This window comes from Rattus norvegicus, chromosome X, assembly GCF_021556685.1.
Source record: "Rattus norvegicus strain SHRSP/BbbUtx chromosome X, alternate assembly SHRSP_T2T, whole genome shotgun sequence".
Lineage (NCBI taxonomy): Eukaryota > Metazoa > Chordata > Mammalia > Rodentia > Muridae > Rattus > Rattus norvegicus.
In genome coordinates, this window is record NC_141554.1 from 72650315 (window position 1) to 72663702 (window position 13388).

Genomic DNA, 13388 nt, shown 5'->3' on the forward strand with positions numbered 1-13388 from the left:
CCTAATTCCAGGTCACAGTCCATCACTGCAGGGAAGTCACAGCGGCAGGAGCTTGAACCAGCTGGTCAGACATCCACAGTCGAGAGCAGAGAGGAAAGAACACATGAGTGCTCACTTTCTTGCTAGTATTCAGCTTGATTTCTCTAGTCTTACTCAGTTCAGAACCCTCTACCTAGGGCATGGTACTTCCCACAGTGGTCTGTGTCTTTCCTACAACAATGAATTTAATTAGGACAAATCCTCAGAGGTGTGTCCACAGGCCAACCCAGTGTAGACAGTCCCTCACTGAGACTTTCTTCCCAAGCGATTCTGGGTTTTGTCAAGTTGACAAGTAAAACTAACCATCACACCTATCATATAGCAATTTTAATATTAAGTGTGTACCTGCGAGCACACCTCCACACACAGCCTACACATGAAGGTTCATAGCAACATTATTCATAATAACCCAGAGGTAGAAGTGAGCCCCAAAGTCTCGTCAACTGATTAATGAACAAGCAAAAAGCCGTATGTCCGTACAGTAGAATACTCTTTATCACTAGAAGGGAATGAAGCACTACTGATACAGGGTACAATATTGACAGACCTTGGAAACATTACAGTAAGGTACAAAGGGCATATATTAATGATTCCATTTATATGAAGTATTCATAACAGCAGATGTATAACAATAGCTAATAAGCCAATATTGTTAATGGGGTCTATGGGCAAAGGGGATAGAATTTAAATCCTGGAGGCAGTGTAAACACTGTGAAATGAAACGCTGCTGAGAGTTGTCTGCAGTTTTTTAAAAAGACACGGAACAGATTAAATATTATTTTGGTCCTGGAATTGAACCTAGGACCTTATGCAAGTTTGGTGACTGCTCTACCATGGAACTCTATCTCCAATCCCTTTTTAATTGCACACTTTAAAGGGGGAAACGTTGATGATATGTGAATCATATCTTATTTTTTAAAAGAATGAATTATAGTGGTGATTTACCAATTTGGCAGACTCACAAGCCGCCCCTCTGCATGAAAGCCTGTATGTTTAACATGCCCCTGGAGGGATTCAGATGCAGCCAGGTTTGGGAGCCTCTGGACTAGCTCTCCCATTCTCAGCTCTGCTCGCATCTGTAATGAGGGGGACCTGTAAACAGTTGCACACAACCCTTTTCTCTATGGGAGCTGGCCCCTCTCGGGTTCTGCATGCCCTGAAACAACCAGACCTCACACCCTAAGAAGGACCTGTTGCATTAACTACAGAAACAGACCCCTCTTGTGCTCCTGGGGCCGCAGGGGGGGTTTCCCCAGACCTCTGCAAGCCTCTGCAGTGGTCTGCTGATGTTGGCTTCCCCAAACGAGGGCTTCGTTCCTTTCCCCTCCCCCCCTCTTCTTCCTCCAGAGCTTCCTTCTATGGAGTCTGAGATCTACTATCCCTTGCTTTGACCACACCAATGCCAAACCTTTGCAGCAGGCAATGGGGTGAAGGAAGTTGGACCCCACTAGGGGACCTGACAGAGGAGCAAGCCACGGGGATAAACCTTAGACACCCGGGAAACTGCCTGCTGTGGGCAGCCTGGCTCTAGGGCCTAGCACAGATTACAAAGAAAGATCTTAGAGAAGCAAGCCCAAGCAGTTGAGTGCCTCTGGCTCCTGCCTCATGACCAAGGATGCAAGTATCTGTGAAAGCCTAGAAGACCCTGGACCTTGCTGGTCAGCTGCAAGCTGTTGGGGAATCTTGGCCTGCCCTGCCTGTCTGAGGCTCAGATTATCCTCCCTCCTCCCGAGGACTATGGCATTAACTGAGAGACAGCCATGTGCTGGGCACAACATGACATGCTCTGAGCTACTTCATATAATCTTCATGGTGACATCTGACAGTGGGAATTCCTCTTTTCTCAGGGTCTCTGAAACGTATTCATTCACAGAACCAATATTTACTGGGCAGTGATGTACCAGGCACTTGGCTAAATGCTGAAAATAACAACAGTGGGTGAGATCCTTTTACTTTTGGGGATTCCATTTTGTTTCTGGCCACAGAAGGAACTCTCTTGAAGTGATTGGGCTGAGCTATTCAGCCCTGCCCACGGGTTCCTATATCCTCCTGCCTCAGTTTCTCCCTACATGTGTAGATCCTCTTCACTGGAAGCACTCAGGTTGTCCTATGGTTGGTAGTGCCAGGAAGTGGGGAAAGCATTGTTCACATCTTGTCATCATGGCTCTTGCCCATTCACTCCACCCTTGTTTAATTGATTGGCAGCGACTTTCCTTTAAATGGGCTTACTTCGGGACAACACAAACCTTTGAGGCTTACCTCTGTGCCAAACTGCAAGGTCCATTGTATCTGTTGTCTGGTCTAGTTCTGTTGTCTTCCTAATAAACCTTCAAGTGAGTATGTCCAGCTGTGGCTGTGGCTGTGGTTGTGGCTCCCTGGTAGAATGCCGACCTAGTGTGTGCAAGCCCCAGCACACAAAAATAAGTTAGTTATTCACGCCATAAGAGTGTTTATTTATGTGCCACTTACAATCTGATAATGCCAGTCACATGAATGTGCTCTGGGGAAGGATGAGGACAAACAGTATGAGTCCCCCTGCTTCATGGAGGAGAATGTCACCTATGTCAAGAAGCAGCTTTGGTAAACCCTGAGCATACTGGGTTCAGAAATACCCCACTGGAAAGCAGTGTGGTATAGGAGAGACTCCAGGAAGAGATGAGGAAGAAGGGTAGTGGCCAGTGGTGAGGCCCTTATAATGTGAATGATGCTTCCCAAGCTCCCCAGTACCTGATCAATCACCAATTTACAGAAGACCTGAGAAAGATGCAATGAGAGGTCTAGGGCTGGAGCACCATTGAGGAAGCCTGGCAATGTTTCTACATTATGCAAATTCTGTGTGCCCTTAATATGATAGCACAGTTCAGGCCAAATCTATTCATATTTGATAAGATTGGAGAGCCTGGATCATGGTGGCTCCCTGGCCCTGACCAAATAATTTCATTGTACCTCACTTTCCCCATTTGAAGAAAGAGGACCTTCCTTACACCATGGCTCTGAGGAGTAGCTGACACAAAATGTATGAATGGAGCCTCACCCAAATATTATCCTGACTATTCAAAGAATTCAGTACACATGCTTTGGCTCCTTTGGTTTGTAAGGCAATGTTCCAAGCATCTGACTGTGGCGGGGAGGGGGGAGGGAAGGGGGAGGGGTGTGAAGGGGTGTGAGATGAGCACAGTGCTGTCCTTACAGCTGAGGAGCCAAAACAGACAAACTGTTTGGCTTGATCCCTATGAAATGGCCAACATTCAACCAGCTTTTGGCCCACAACCCAGTACTACTCTGACGTCCGGATCAGAGAGCAAAGTAAGCACAAAACAGGATGGGGGAGGGGAGAGACTTTCTGGAAGAATAAGGGCTGGCTCCTCCAATCAGTCTGCTTCCAGAGACTTGAAGGTCTTGAAGGGGTGGGCTGCAGTGGGCTGAGAGTCAGGCAGCCAAGCCTGCCAGGCTGGAAGTATCGAAGGGCAGTTGAGCCCAGGGAGCTGGGTGGGACTCGTTGTGGAGGGTCTTAGCTGGTGACTTTGAAATTGAGCCTTAGGGGTTGGCAAACAGAAGCTGCTATCGTTCCTTCATGTTTAGTGAGCTGAGTAGCCCAAAGTGGTCCAGCAGCTTTGTAACTCTGCCACAGGAAGCAGTGGTGGCAGCAGGAGAAACTAGCCAAAAAAGGAAGGTTCTGGAAGGGAGCTGGGAAAATGTATTCTTGAATGGCCAAGAGAGGCTGAGGAATGTTTTCCCCTGGAGACCTTGTAGGGAAGTCTTTAATAAAGTCTGGTTCTAGAACTGTTCTGCCCAGAGGCCCTGGACCAGATGACCTATTTGGGATCTTTCCAGTCTGCAGCTTAGGTGATCTCATAGTTCCTTATTCCTCCGGATAGGGTAACCTCTCCCAATCACACTCATTGGGGTTATTCCTCCCCTTAGAGATCCCAGGTTCCCAGAGCCACAGCTCTTCCGGTTGATGATTCACAACATTGTCAGCAAAATCATGCCAGTGTCTAGCCGCCATCCTCCTTGCTGTCAGCCTGAGTCAGCAGAGCTGTTCTCCCAATGTCCCTTAGAGGTGATAAAGCATAGATTAGCCCACCGAGACAAGATACACCTCACCAGTACAGTGGATTTTTAACTCAAAGAGCCTGGATCTGGGTCTTGGCAAGTTGTATGAGCTTGAGAAAGTCTTTTATGGGCAGGGAGTAAGTAAACTGACATTTGTGGATTGTTACTAGATGCTCTATACTTATTTACTGGATGAATCTGATAGAGGCATTATCTTTATTTCATGGGAAGGGGAGTTGAGCGAGGCTCCATGCTGCTCACCACTTATTCACGGTCCAACTGCTAAGTCCTATAGCTACAGTTGAAGGAAGGTTCATACCTTAGAGTCTGGTGACAGCTGCTGCTTTATCATGCACAGTCTTGGTTTCTACTACCTATAAACTGGTGGATGAATTTTCTAGGAGGAGTCAAAAGATATGTATCTGCAGGGTATGATGGCATATGCCTGCACTCCAGTAGTAGGGGCAAGAGGATCAAGAGTTTGAGGCTAGCTTGGGCTGTATAGTATAACCTGGTCTCAAAAGTCAAAACAAAACTCCCTACATATGGCACGGGAGGGACATATGTACCAAAAAGTGCAGCTACTAAGAATTGTAAAGCTCAACCCTAGCCACACCTCTAGGCTTCTTTACTTTGGTCGTTTCCGTTTCAGTTCTTACTTCATTGGATGGTCATATACATATACATGGCAGCGTGAGGAATGGAACCGTAGGGCCTTGTGCATGCTATGCAAGTACTCTACCATTGAGTCATCCCAGCCCTGTCAAGCCTTTCTTTAGTATGTTTGCTTGCCTCATTCACTTGGGAGCATCTCCAGGGCGTGCTGCCTGCCCTGGCTCGTGGTAGCGTGCAAGAAGCCCAGCTTAAGTGGCTGGTGGATGCGCAGCTTTCCTCTGACTTGTAATGCCTTTTTAGAGTTCCAATTGCCCTCCCTCCTCTCAGCTGCAGACCCATAATCTGCACACAGAAGCTAGCATCCTCCCTCCTACCTGCCGCCAGTCATGCTGACCTTGGCCAGCTGGATCCCAGTCTTCAGCATGTAGCTTTAGCCTCTTTGAAAGCTCTTTACACAATTCTATTGCTCTACCGTTGCCAGGCTACTGATCAAATAAATGACATGCTTCGGTTATGCTCATATGCTGTACACTTTCCTAATTCTGTACCCTGGCTCCAGTGCTTTGACAGAATGTCCTTGCTCATCCAATGTCCCCATTTGTGAAGTCCCTCCTGACCGCTCACTTTCAACATCCCATGCATCCCCACCACAAAGCAATAACATTTACCGGGCTCCTCATACCTTCTACCTTCTGAGGACTTAACTGCATCCCATTGTGTGACCACAGGCAAGCTCCTACCTCTATTCTGGGTCTTGGTCTCCAATCTCTACCCGTGTCCAGTGACTCCCCCCAAATTTGCCTTTTATGATCTGGCCTTTGGAAAGGTTATGAGGTGACAAGTCACAAAAAAAGAGTCCCAAGTAGGCCCTTCGAGGCTTGACAGCATGTGCTTCACTCCCGGACCTACAAATCAGCTTTTCAGATATTACATGCTAATTGGCTTGCTTAATAAAGGGATAAATAAATATCTACTTAACATGATTACTGTCAGAGTCCTGAGCTCCAGAGCCTTTCCATCCTTGGGGTTTTACTACAGGAGAAGCTAATTAGCTCTAATTAGGCAACTCCCAGGTGCCCCAGAAAGAGAAAATGGGGGGGGAGGAAGGCAGGTGGGGAAGGGGCAGGAAAGGGACATATCTCACCCATTCTTCCCTCCCGTGCAGTCTACTCAGGCCTGGCCTACTACAGACTCTTCAGGTACCTGGTTCAGAACTTCATCCAGCTGAGATCAGGGAAGGAAACATTTGGAGAAGCTACTAGGCACCATGTTCTCTGCACAATCTCATTTGATTCTCATAGTGAAGCAAGAATTAGTTGTGGCCCTACTCTGTGGATGGGGAAATTGGGATGGGGAAATTAGAACCAAGCACAGGGAGGCAGAGGTGCCCAGCTGGATTCCATTCCGAGGCCACAAGCATTGTCTGGCTCTTATTGTTCCTCTAGAAAACAGTGTATGGACTCTGTGGGGGCAGCTTAGGGGCAATCTGCCAAGAGAGGTTTTCCAGAGTGAACCAAACTGGCCACAGTCAGAGCTGATCCAGGAGCTAGGGAAGTTGGACACACTTTGGATGTCCCATCTTCACTGCCATGAATCAAGTCTCTTTCCTGAATGAAAAGCCCCTGCCCTCAAGTAGGTCCTTGAAATCTGTAGATATCTGAGTAGTCGATCACATAAGGGCAAGAAGTAGCTCAAATGGACCAGGTTTTCAGGATGGTACCCAAAGAGGAGGAAGATGAGCTCCAGGCCAGCCAGGGCTACATAGCAAGAGCTTGCTATAAAAGTGATATCTACTCTCTTCTGTCATGTCGTGTCTCCGAGAAAGGTTCCTAGGAGTTCAAGTTTGAATCTGGGTTTGGTTCTGTTCTGCCCTTTCTTGGTTATGTGCTCTTAGACATGCCCCCTTTTGCCCCTGTTTTTACTGCCACCATTCTGAATGTGTCATCACAATTCTTACCTGGTCATACTGACTTCCTGTTTGCTTCCTTCTTCCTCTGGAATCTATTCTTCATGCTATGGTTAAACAGATCTTGTGAGATTCCCCTGGCTATGTCCCTTGAAGTCCTCTCATGGAGCTGGCATGATTAGGCCTCTGTCTGCTATTCTGAACTCATTTCGGGCTATACTTCTTCCTTGCTTGCCGACTACCACTTTGGTCTCCTTAGTGTTACTTGAAAGGTATTTCCCTCGCTTCTACCCCAGAGCCTTCATGCCTACTGTTCTCACCACCTCACTGTCTTGGTTTTAACTATCTGTATTGCTGGCTCCTCCTTTCTCAGTGTCATACTAGAGGTGAAATCCAAGGCACTGAGCATGCTAGGTAAGTGTGTGACAGTTGAGCCTCAGTTCTTTCCTAGCTACCCTGGCTCACTTAGTACTCACTCTATAGCCCAGGCAGTCCTTAAACATCCCATCCTCCTTCTTCAACTTCCCATGTCACTGTGGTTACAGACCTACATCACCAGTCCCAGGTTCCCTTTCCTTCTTCAGTATTACCTCCTCAGAGACATAGTTTCTTAAACAGCAGCATGCCTGTTGGTCTCAATTTCAGTACTCTTTTGGGTGCCTTCCAAACACCACAATTGGCAATTATTTTTCATTCCATTTTAAAGTGTGTTTATTGACTATTTCCTTCCACTCCCGTAGAAGACGAAGTTGATGACGGTTTTCATCATACGTGTACCTCAGACAGTGCTTGGCACATAGTAGGGCCTCAACGTGGACTTGTTATGCAGATAGATGGCAGATGTTTGCATCAATGAATGAATGAACAGTTCTTAAAACTGCTGTAAGGATTAAATGAGCTAATGCCTGTTACATGTCTGGCAGAGAGCCCAGGAAAGAGCACAGCTCAATAGCTAACCTTAGAATGTGCATGTGACCTGTGGCCTGGCACCCAGCTGCTTTCTGAGCTAGCCTCACCCAAGCCAGCTAGTTTTCCATCCTCATAGCCTGTTGCCTACAAGACCCAGCTCCTGCTGCCATGGAAACAGCTTGTTCTCACCTGTAGGTGGTATTATGCTGGGGTGGAGAGCCTGCAGCGGATGTTAAACCATTGGTAGATTAAGATGGCCCGTAGTGGGAAATTAACAAACACGACAAGTGAGGACTGTCTGTTTCCTCTGGCTTCCTGGGGAGCCATTTTACCAGTATGCTCCCAGTAGACTCCACTACTACTGCATGACTAGCAAAGTGCCCACCCCATGTTCTTGGGCTTGCACTGAGCTCACTGCCTTAAAGGCCCAGCTTAAGCATCCATTCCTCCTCTACTGCTGCTGACAGTCTCCGTGAAACCAAGCAGGAACTCACAAGCCAGCATTTCTAGATATTCATTTTTGTCCTCTTTCTTTGAGTTTGCATGAGAAGCTCACTTTAAACCCTCCTGAAAGCAGAGGCATGGTGTGTGTGTGTGTGTGTGTGTGTGTGTGTGTGTGTATGTGAAATCAGAGGCATGGTGTGTGTGTGTGTGTGTGTGTGTGTGTGTGTATGTAAATCAGAGGCATGGTGTGTGTGTGTGTGTGTCTATGTGAAATCAGAGGCATGGTGTGTGTGTGTGTATGTGTGTCTATGTGAAATCAGAGGCATGGTGTGTGTGTGTATGTGTGTCTATGTGAAATCAGAGGCATGGTGTGTGTGTGTGTCTATGTATGTGCATGTGTGTGTGTGTGTATGTGTGTCTATGTGAAATCAGAGGCATGGTGTGTGTGTGTGTGTCTATGTATGTGTATGTGTGTATGTGTGTGTGTATGTGTATGTGTGTCTATGTGAAATCAGAGGCATGGTGTGTGTGTGTATGTGTGTCTGTGTGAAAGCAGAGGCATGGTGTTTGTGTGTGTGTGTGTGTGTGTATGTGAAATCAGAGGCATGGTGTGTGTGTGTGTCTATGTATGTGTGTGTGTGTGTGTGTGTGTGTGTGTGTGTGTGTGTTTCTGTCCCCACCCTGCCCTCCGGCACCTGGCACACACTGGACAATAATAAATGCTTCCTAGAGAATAGCAGCAGGACGGTAGGCTAAGGAAATGGGAGCTCTACATTCGGCTCAGCCACTGATTTACAGAGGAAACTCTAGCTATCCTCTTCCCCTTCCTCAGTGCACCCATCTAAAATGATACTGATGGTTTCTGAGCTTACTTGAAAAGCAAGCTTGCAAGGGAATACTCAGTAACTCACACACTAAGGGATATTATTATTTTATGCAAAACCCCTTAAGTATTTCCCAAGCTAGTAGCATCCCTTTGGCCCATCTGCTGTAATAGAAGACTCAGAAGCGCCATTAGAAATATTGAACTCAAAACCTCTGCTCTGCAGTTAATACCAGCCGGGGTTTATTTGAGCACTGAGTATGTACCAGGTACATTCTAAACACTTTCTGTATGTGGATAAAATAATTTAGCCTTCACAATAATGATGTTAAAAGTTCTATACTATTATCCATGTCCATTTTCTGCATGAAAGAAGCATGATCCAGAGAGGTCAACCAGCATACTCAGGCCATCCAGTGGCAAACCTTAACCTCATGGCAGTCTGTTCCTGAAATCTAACCACTCTGCAACACTGCCTTCTTATCTCTCAGAGGAACTGGCTTCCTTTCAGAGGCCCTGAGACCACAAGGTAGCCAGAAATCTACTTTCTCACAACAGTTCAAACAGTCCCACTGTGGCCAAGCTTTACTAAAAGGCATAAGCCCTTATGGGGAACATTGGGTTTTTGGCCCCTTTATGTTGTACCTATGTGACCTTGACCAAGTCCCTTGCTTCTCTGAGCCTTAGCTGCTATATCTGTTTCACATGAGTGTGTGTGTGTGTGTGTGTGTGTGTGTGTGTGTGTGTGAACATATTGCTTTAAATCGCCTCTTCCGATTCTCCTGGAAGGCTCTAAGGAGAAATTATTCCTCTCATTTTATATAAGTATGCTCAGAAAGGCTAATGTCTTCCCTAGAGCCTCAGAGTTAGGAAGAGTGGAAACAGGATTCAAACCTGAAAATTCATACTCCTTTTACTTACGCTGCTCTAGACTAGGTTAAGAATCATGGAAAAATTAAAAAAGAGCACGGCACTCACCCATTAGCAGCCTCAGTGGATGCCTGGAACCATGGTCACCACTGTACAAAAGGGGAGAGCTCAGGACTTTCCACCTCACCTAAAGAAGTACTCTTGAGATTCTCTTCAATGTATTTGAAAGGCTGCCATCAGTACATGTACACTTTGGAGCCACTGCTGTGTAAAATAAAGGTCATCTTACCACAAGCACCCTAAGAACACCACAGATTAATAGCCAAAGAAGCTACCAGATGATTAATAATGGGTGGGCAGTGTATACAGCATGTATATGCTAGAATAAAGGGAAGATTAGCATCTCCAGCAGGACAGGACAAAACACTTCAACATTTCATCATGCTACTCAAAACCGTGAGCAATAGGAAGTTTGTGAATTGTTTATTTCTAGAACTTTCCGTTAATATGTTTGGAGTTGATTAGATAGTCGAAGCCTCTCAATGTGGAGCATCTGATAACTCTGAACAGAGTTCTCACACATTCTGTTCCCAGTTTCCTTTACTCTTAACATCTTGCATTATCAGGATGATACACTTGTCAGAATTAATAAACCAAAACGTACACACTATTGTTAATTGCGGTTAGACATTCTTAGTTGTTCATGTACTGTCCCATAGCCTTCTCAGTGAAGCTGTTAGTGTCACCATCGTTATTATGTCTTCTTGGGTTCCTCTCTGCTAGGCCAGTTTCTTGAACTCACCATGACAGTTCTGAGAAGGAGTGCTCAGGTATTTGGTAACTCAACCAGAATTTGTCTGCTATTTCCCACGGGGATTAACTGGAGTTATGGGTTTCAGGGAAGAAGGCCACGGAGGTAAAAGTTCCTTTCTTATCGTAACACATCACAGTCATATCTTATCAACAAGACTCATCACTCTAGACATTGGTCACCTGACAGGGAGAGTGCTTATTGCATTCACCACTGTAAAGTCACTTTTCCTCCTTTTCCATAGGCCACTGTTTGCAAGGACGTCACTTCACACTGCCACACTTAAAGGATGGAGACGAGGACACCTCATGCCCCTTCTTGTGTGAGGAAGTGCTACATAAATTATTTGCAATTCTTCTGCTCCAGGGATTTGCCTCTTCTCCTCTACTTATTTATTTATTTAATTGTTTATTTATATCGCCATAGGCTCATGGGGGAGTTTCTGTATACTTTAGGTTACTAGCCAATACTACATTATTTATTTGGTTGCTCAAACTGTTCTCACTTGGCAGTTCTTTCAGCTGGCCCCTACTTCCCTTTGCCACTTCCCCATCGCCGTGGGTTTACGTTTTTGAGCACTTCCTTCATGTCTGGTACTACAAACCATTCCAGGCTCATTGCGTGTTTCCTGCTTCAGCACTGGGATCAACCACGTGTGCGAGGAGACTGATTTCCTTTTAATTGGAAGGTGAATGAAAAAGCCAGCTAGAGGCTCCGGACATGTTTGGCTCTACAAGACCCTGTTGACTAACGGGGCAAGGCGGTATGTGTATATATTCTATCTAGTGTATGTACACACACCTGTAACTACTCCTCTGTGCAACCATCTGTAGCTCTGTGAAGCTTCTACCATAGTTCAGATTGTTGTCTAGCCTCCCACTCAAATGCATTGCCACATAGATTATTCCAGCTCCCCCTTGCTTAACATAAATACATTCCCCTCCAACAGTGAGCAGCCTGGCTCCTGCCATCAAACCCACACTCTTTCTATAGCCTTGCTCCCTTACTCCTGCCAGATTCCCAAGGCTTGCATGACAGTTGACATGGTGAGTAGCTATGTTCATTTTTTTTTTCCTGGGCTCTGGACAGCTTTCGGTGGTGGGCTATGATTTTTGGGCCCTGGGAAATCCCCATTGGTTTGTTTCTATTGGCAATCTTCAAAGGCCTGGGATGCTTTGTCTCAGTACTTGTCTGTGGCCGATTGAGCCATTAGAGCATTGTTCATGTTGTAGAGGCCCCTCGACCACTGGCTGGCACGCTAGACTTACAGTCCTCTGTTTGGTCATCTTTCCCTTTAACCAGTCATGGGAGCTCTTGCTCAATCATGTGCTTCTATCTAGTGGGTTTGACTGACTGTGACGGAGGACCCTCAGGTGTCCCTGGCATAGGCAATCTGCAGCAGGAAGGATTAAGGTTCTTTTGAGCAGAGTTCCTATTAGATCAGCTTGGTGATCATCACCTTGGAGCAGTATGCTCACTGGATCCATGTGATCGGGGTCCCTGGCCAGCCCTAAACCTCAAGTTTTCTGTGCTTTGGAGTCCTTTCTTCTGCTGCAGAAGAGCTAACTAACAGTGGTCGCTCCCCCCAGGGTGACATTCTCTGGTTCACATCAACCCAGCCTGTACGTCCATTTTGGGGTCCTCTGACTGGCACACTTAAAGTCAGACAGAGTCCCTGAAGATTTCCAAGATCACATGCCTCATGTTTTCCTGCAGCTCTGAGGTCAGGCCCATATCCAGGAAACTGGTCTGGCAGGAAGATTGATCCCACGGGCTAACATGGTACCTTTTTATTTAGGTATTTGTTTCAGGATCATAGGAGGACTTAGATTGTAGAATGTTGCTAATGTGTTGAGTGGAATTGCTTTTGTAGAAAGGCTATCAACACCCCCCTCCCCATACCTAGGGCAGACTTTCCTTGGAACTTACGGAGTTAAGAGTAGAGAGTGTCCTGCAAGGAAGTCTTGAAGATATTTAGCATAAGGCATTCCTTATTTGCACTCAGCTCCCTTTTGTCCTACACCCCTCCAGAATCTGCCCTGGTCCACCTCTGGGGGTGAAGAGAGGAATAAATCCCAGTCCCTGCCTCTAGCAACTTCCAGGCTAATAGGGGCACAAGCACAGAAACTGTCCCTTTAAATAATATACTAAAAAGAACAACAGTAATAATAACAGCAGATACCACTTATTGAGTTTTTACTATGCCTAGGCATTGGGTGTTTAGCAAGCACCATTGATTTGTTCTCAGTGACCTCCTAGGTGTCACTATTATCCCCACACAGGGGCAGCTGAGGCTTGGCAATGGGAATCGATGGAAGTGTGAGGGCTATGATTGTAACTCACATCTCTCCAGCTCCACAGTCTGATTCTTTTACACTCTCAGACCTTGAACCTGCAGCCAAGTGTGGTAAGGCAACTTGCCCAGAAGAAAAGGGGCTGGATCCAGTGCCCTCTGCCCTCAGTTCCACAGAGAAGCCATAATGCCTTGCCAAGAAGACAGTGGCATGTGTCCCTGGTCCTCGCTCCTTCTACCATGGTCCCATCTCCTGGCATGGTCCCAGAGACAGGCAGGCCATGTGGCTAGCATATCTCCCTGTCAGCACTGCCAGGCCACAGCTGGCCCACCTTCATGCGCCCCCCTCCCGTGCCCAGCCCTCTCTCCTCAGCCAACCACACAGTCCTCCTTCCGTTCAGCATTCTTGCCAGCTGGTGTGTGAGCCCTGTGTGAGGAGATGAGGTTGCTATGGCAGCTGTGGAGGGCTAGTGTGGAGGGGGGGTACCCTGATGCAGAGCTGCTGACCTCTCTGGGAAGGGAGGCTATGGCCCCAGGCCTGGTAAGTGCTTCAGCAGGTCACCTCAGACAGCCTACCCCCACCCTCTCTGGCCTTCTGCCTGCACCGGGTGTGTTTTAAGAG

The 13388-nt window shown here is 46.8% G+C and overlaps 1 long non-coding RNA gene across 2 annotated transcripts in view; it reads left to right on the forward strand.

The window, feature by feature from the left end:
- The window catches only part of LOC120099284 (uncharacterized), a 66290-nt gene that overhangs the window by 30430 nt on the left and 22472 nt on the right, over positions 1 to 13388 (forward strand). The window contains exons 2-3 of one of the 2 annotated variants that reach the window (XR_015646579.1): positions 10718 to 10795; positions 11111 to 11236. The exons of the other annotated variant lie outside the window; for it this stretch is intronic. This is a non-coding gene — a long non-coding RNA (uncharacterized LOC120099284). The remainder of the gene's footprint in view (positions 1 to 10717; positions 10796 to 11110; positions 11237 to 13388) is intronic. 2 annotated transcript variants of the gene reach the window in all.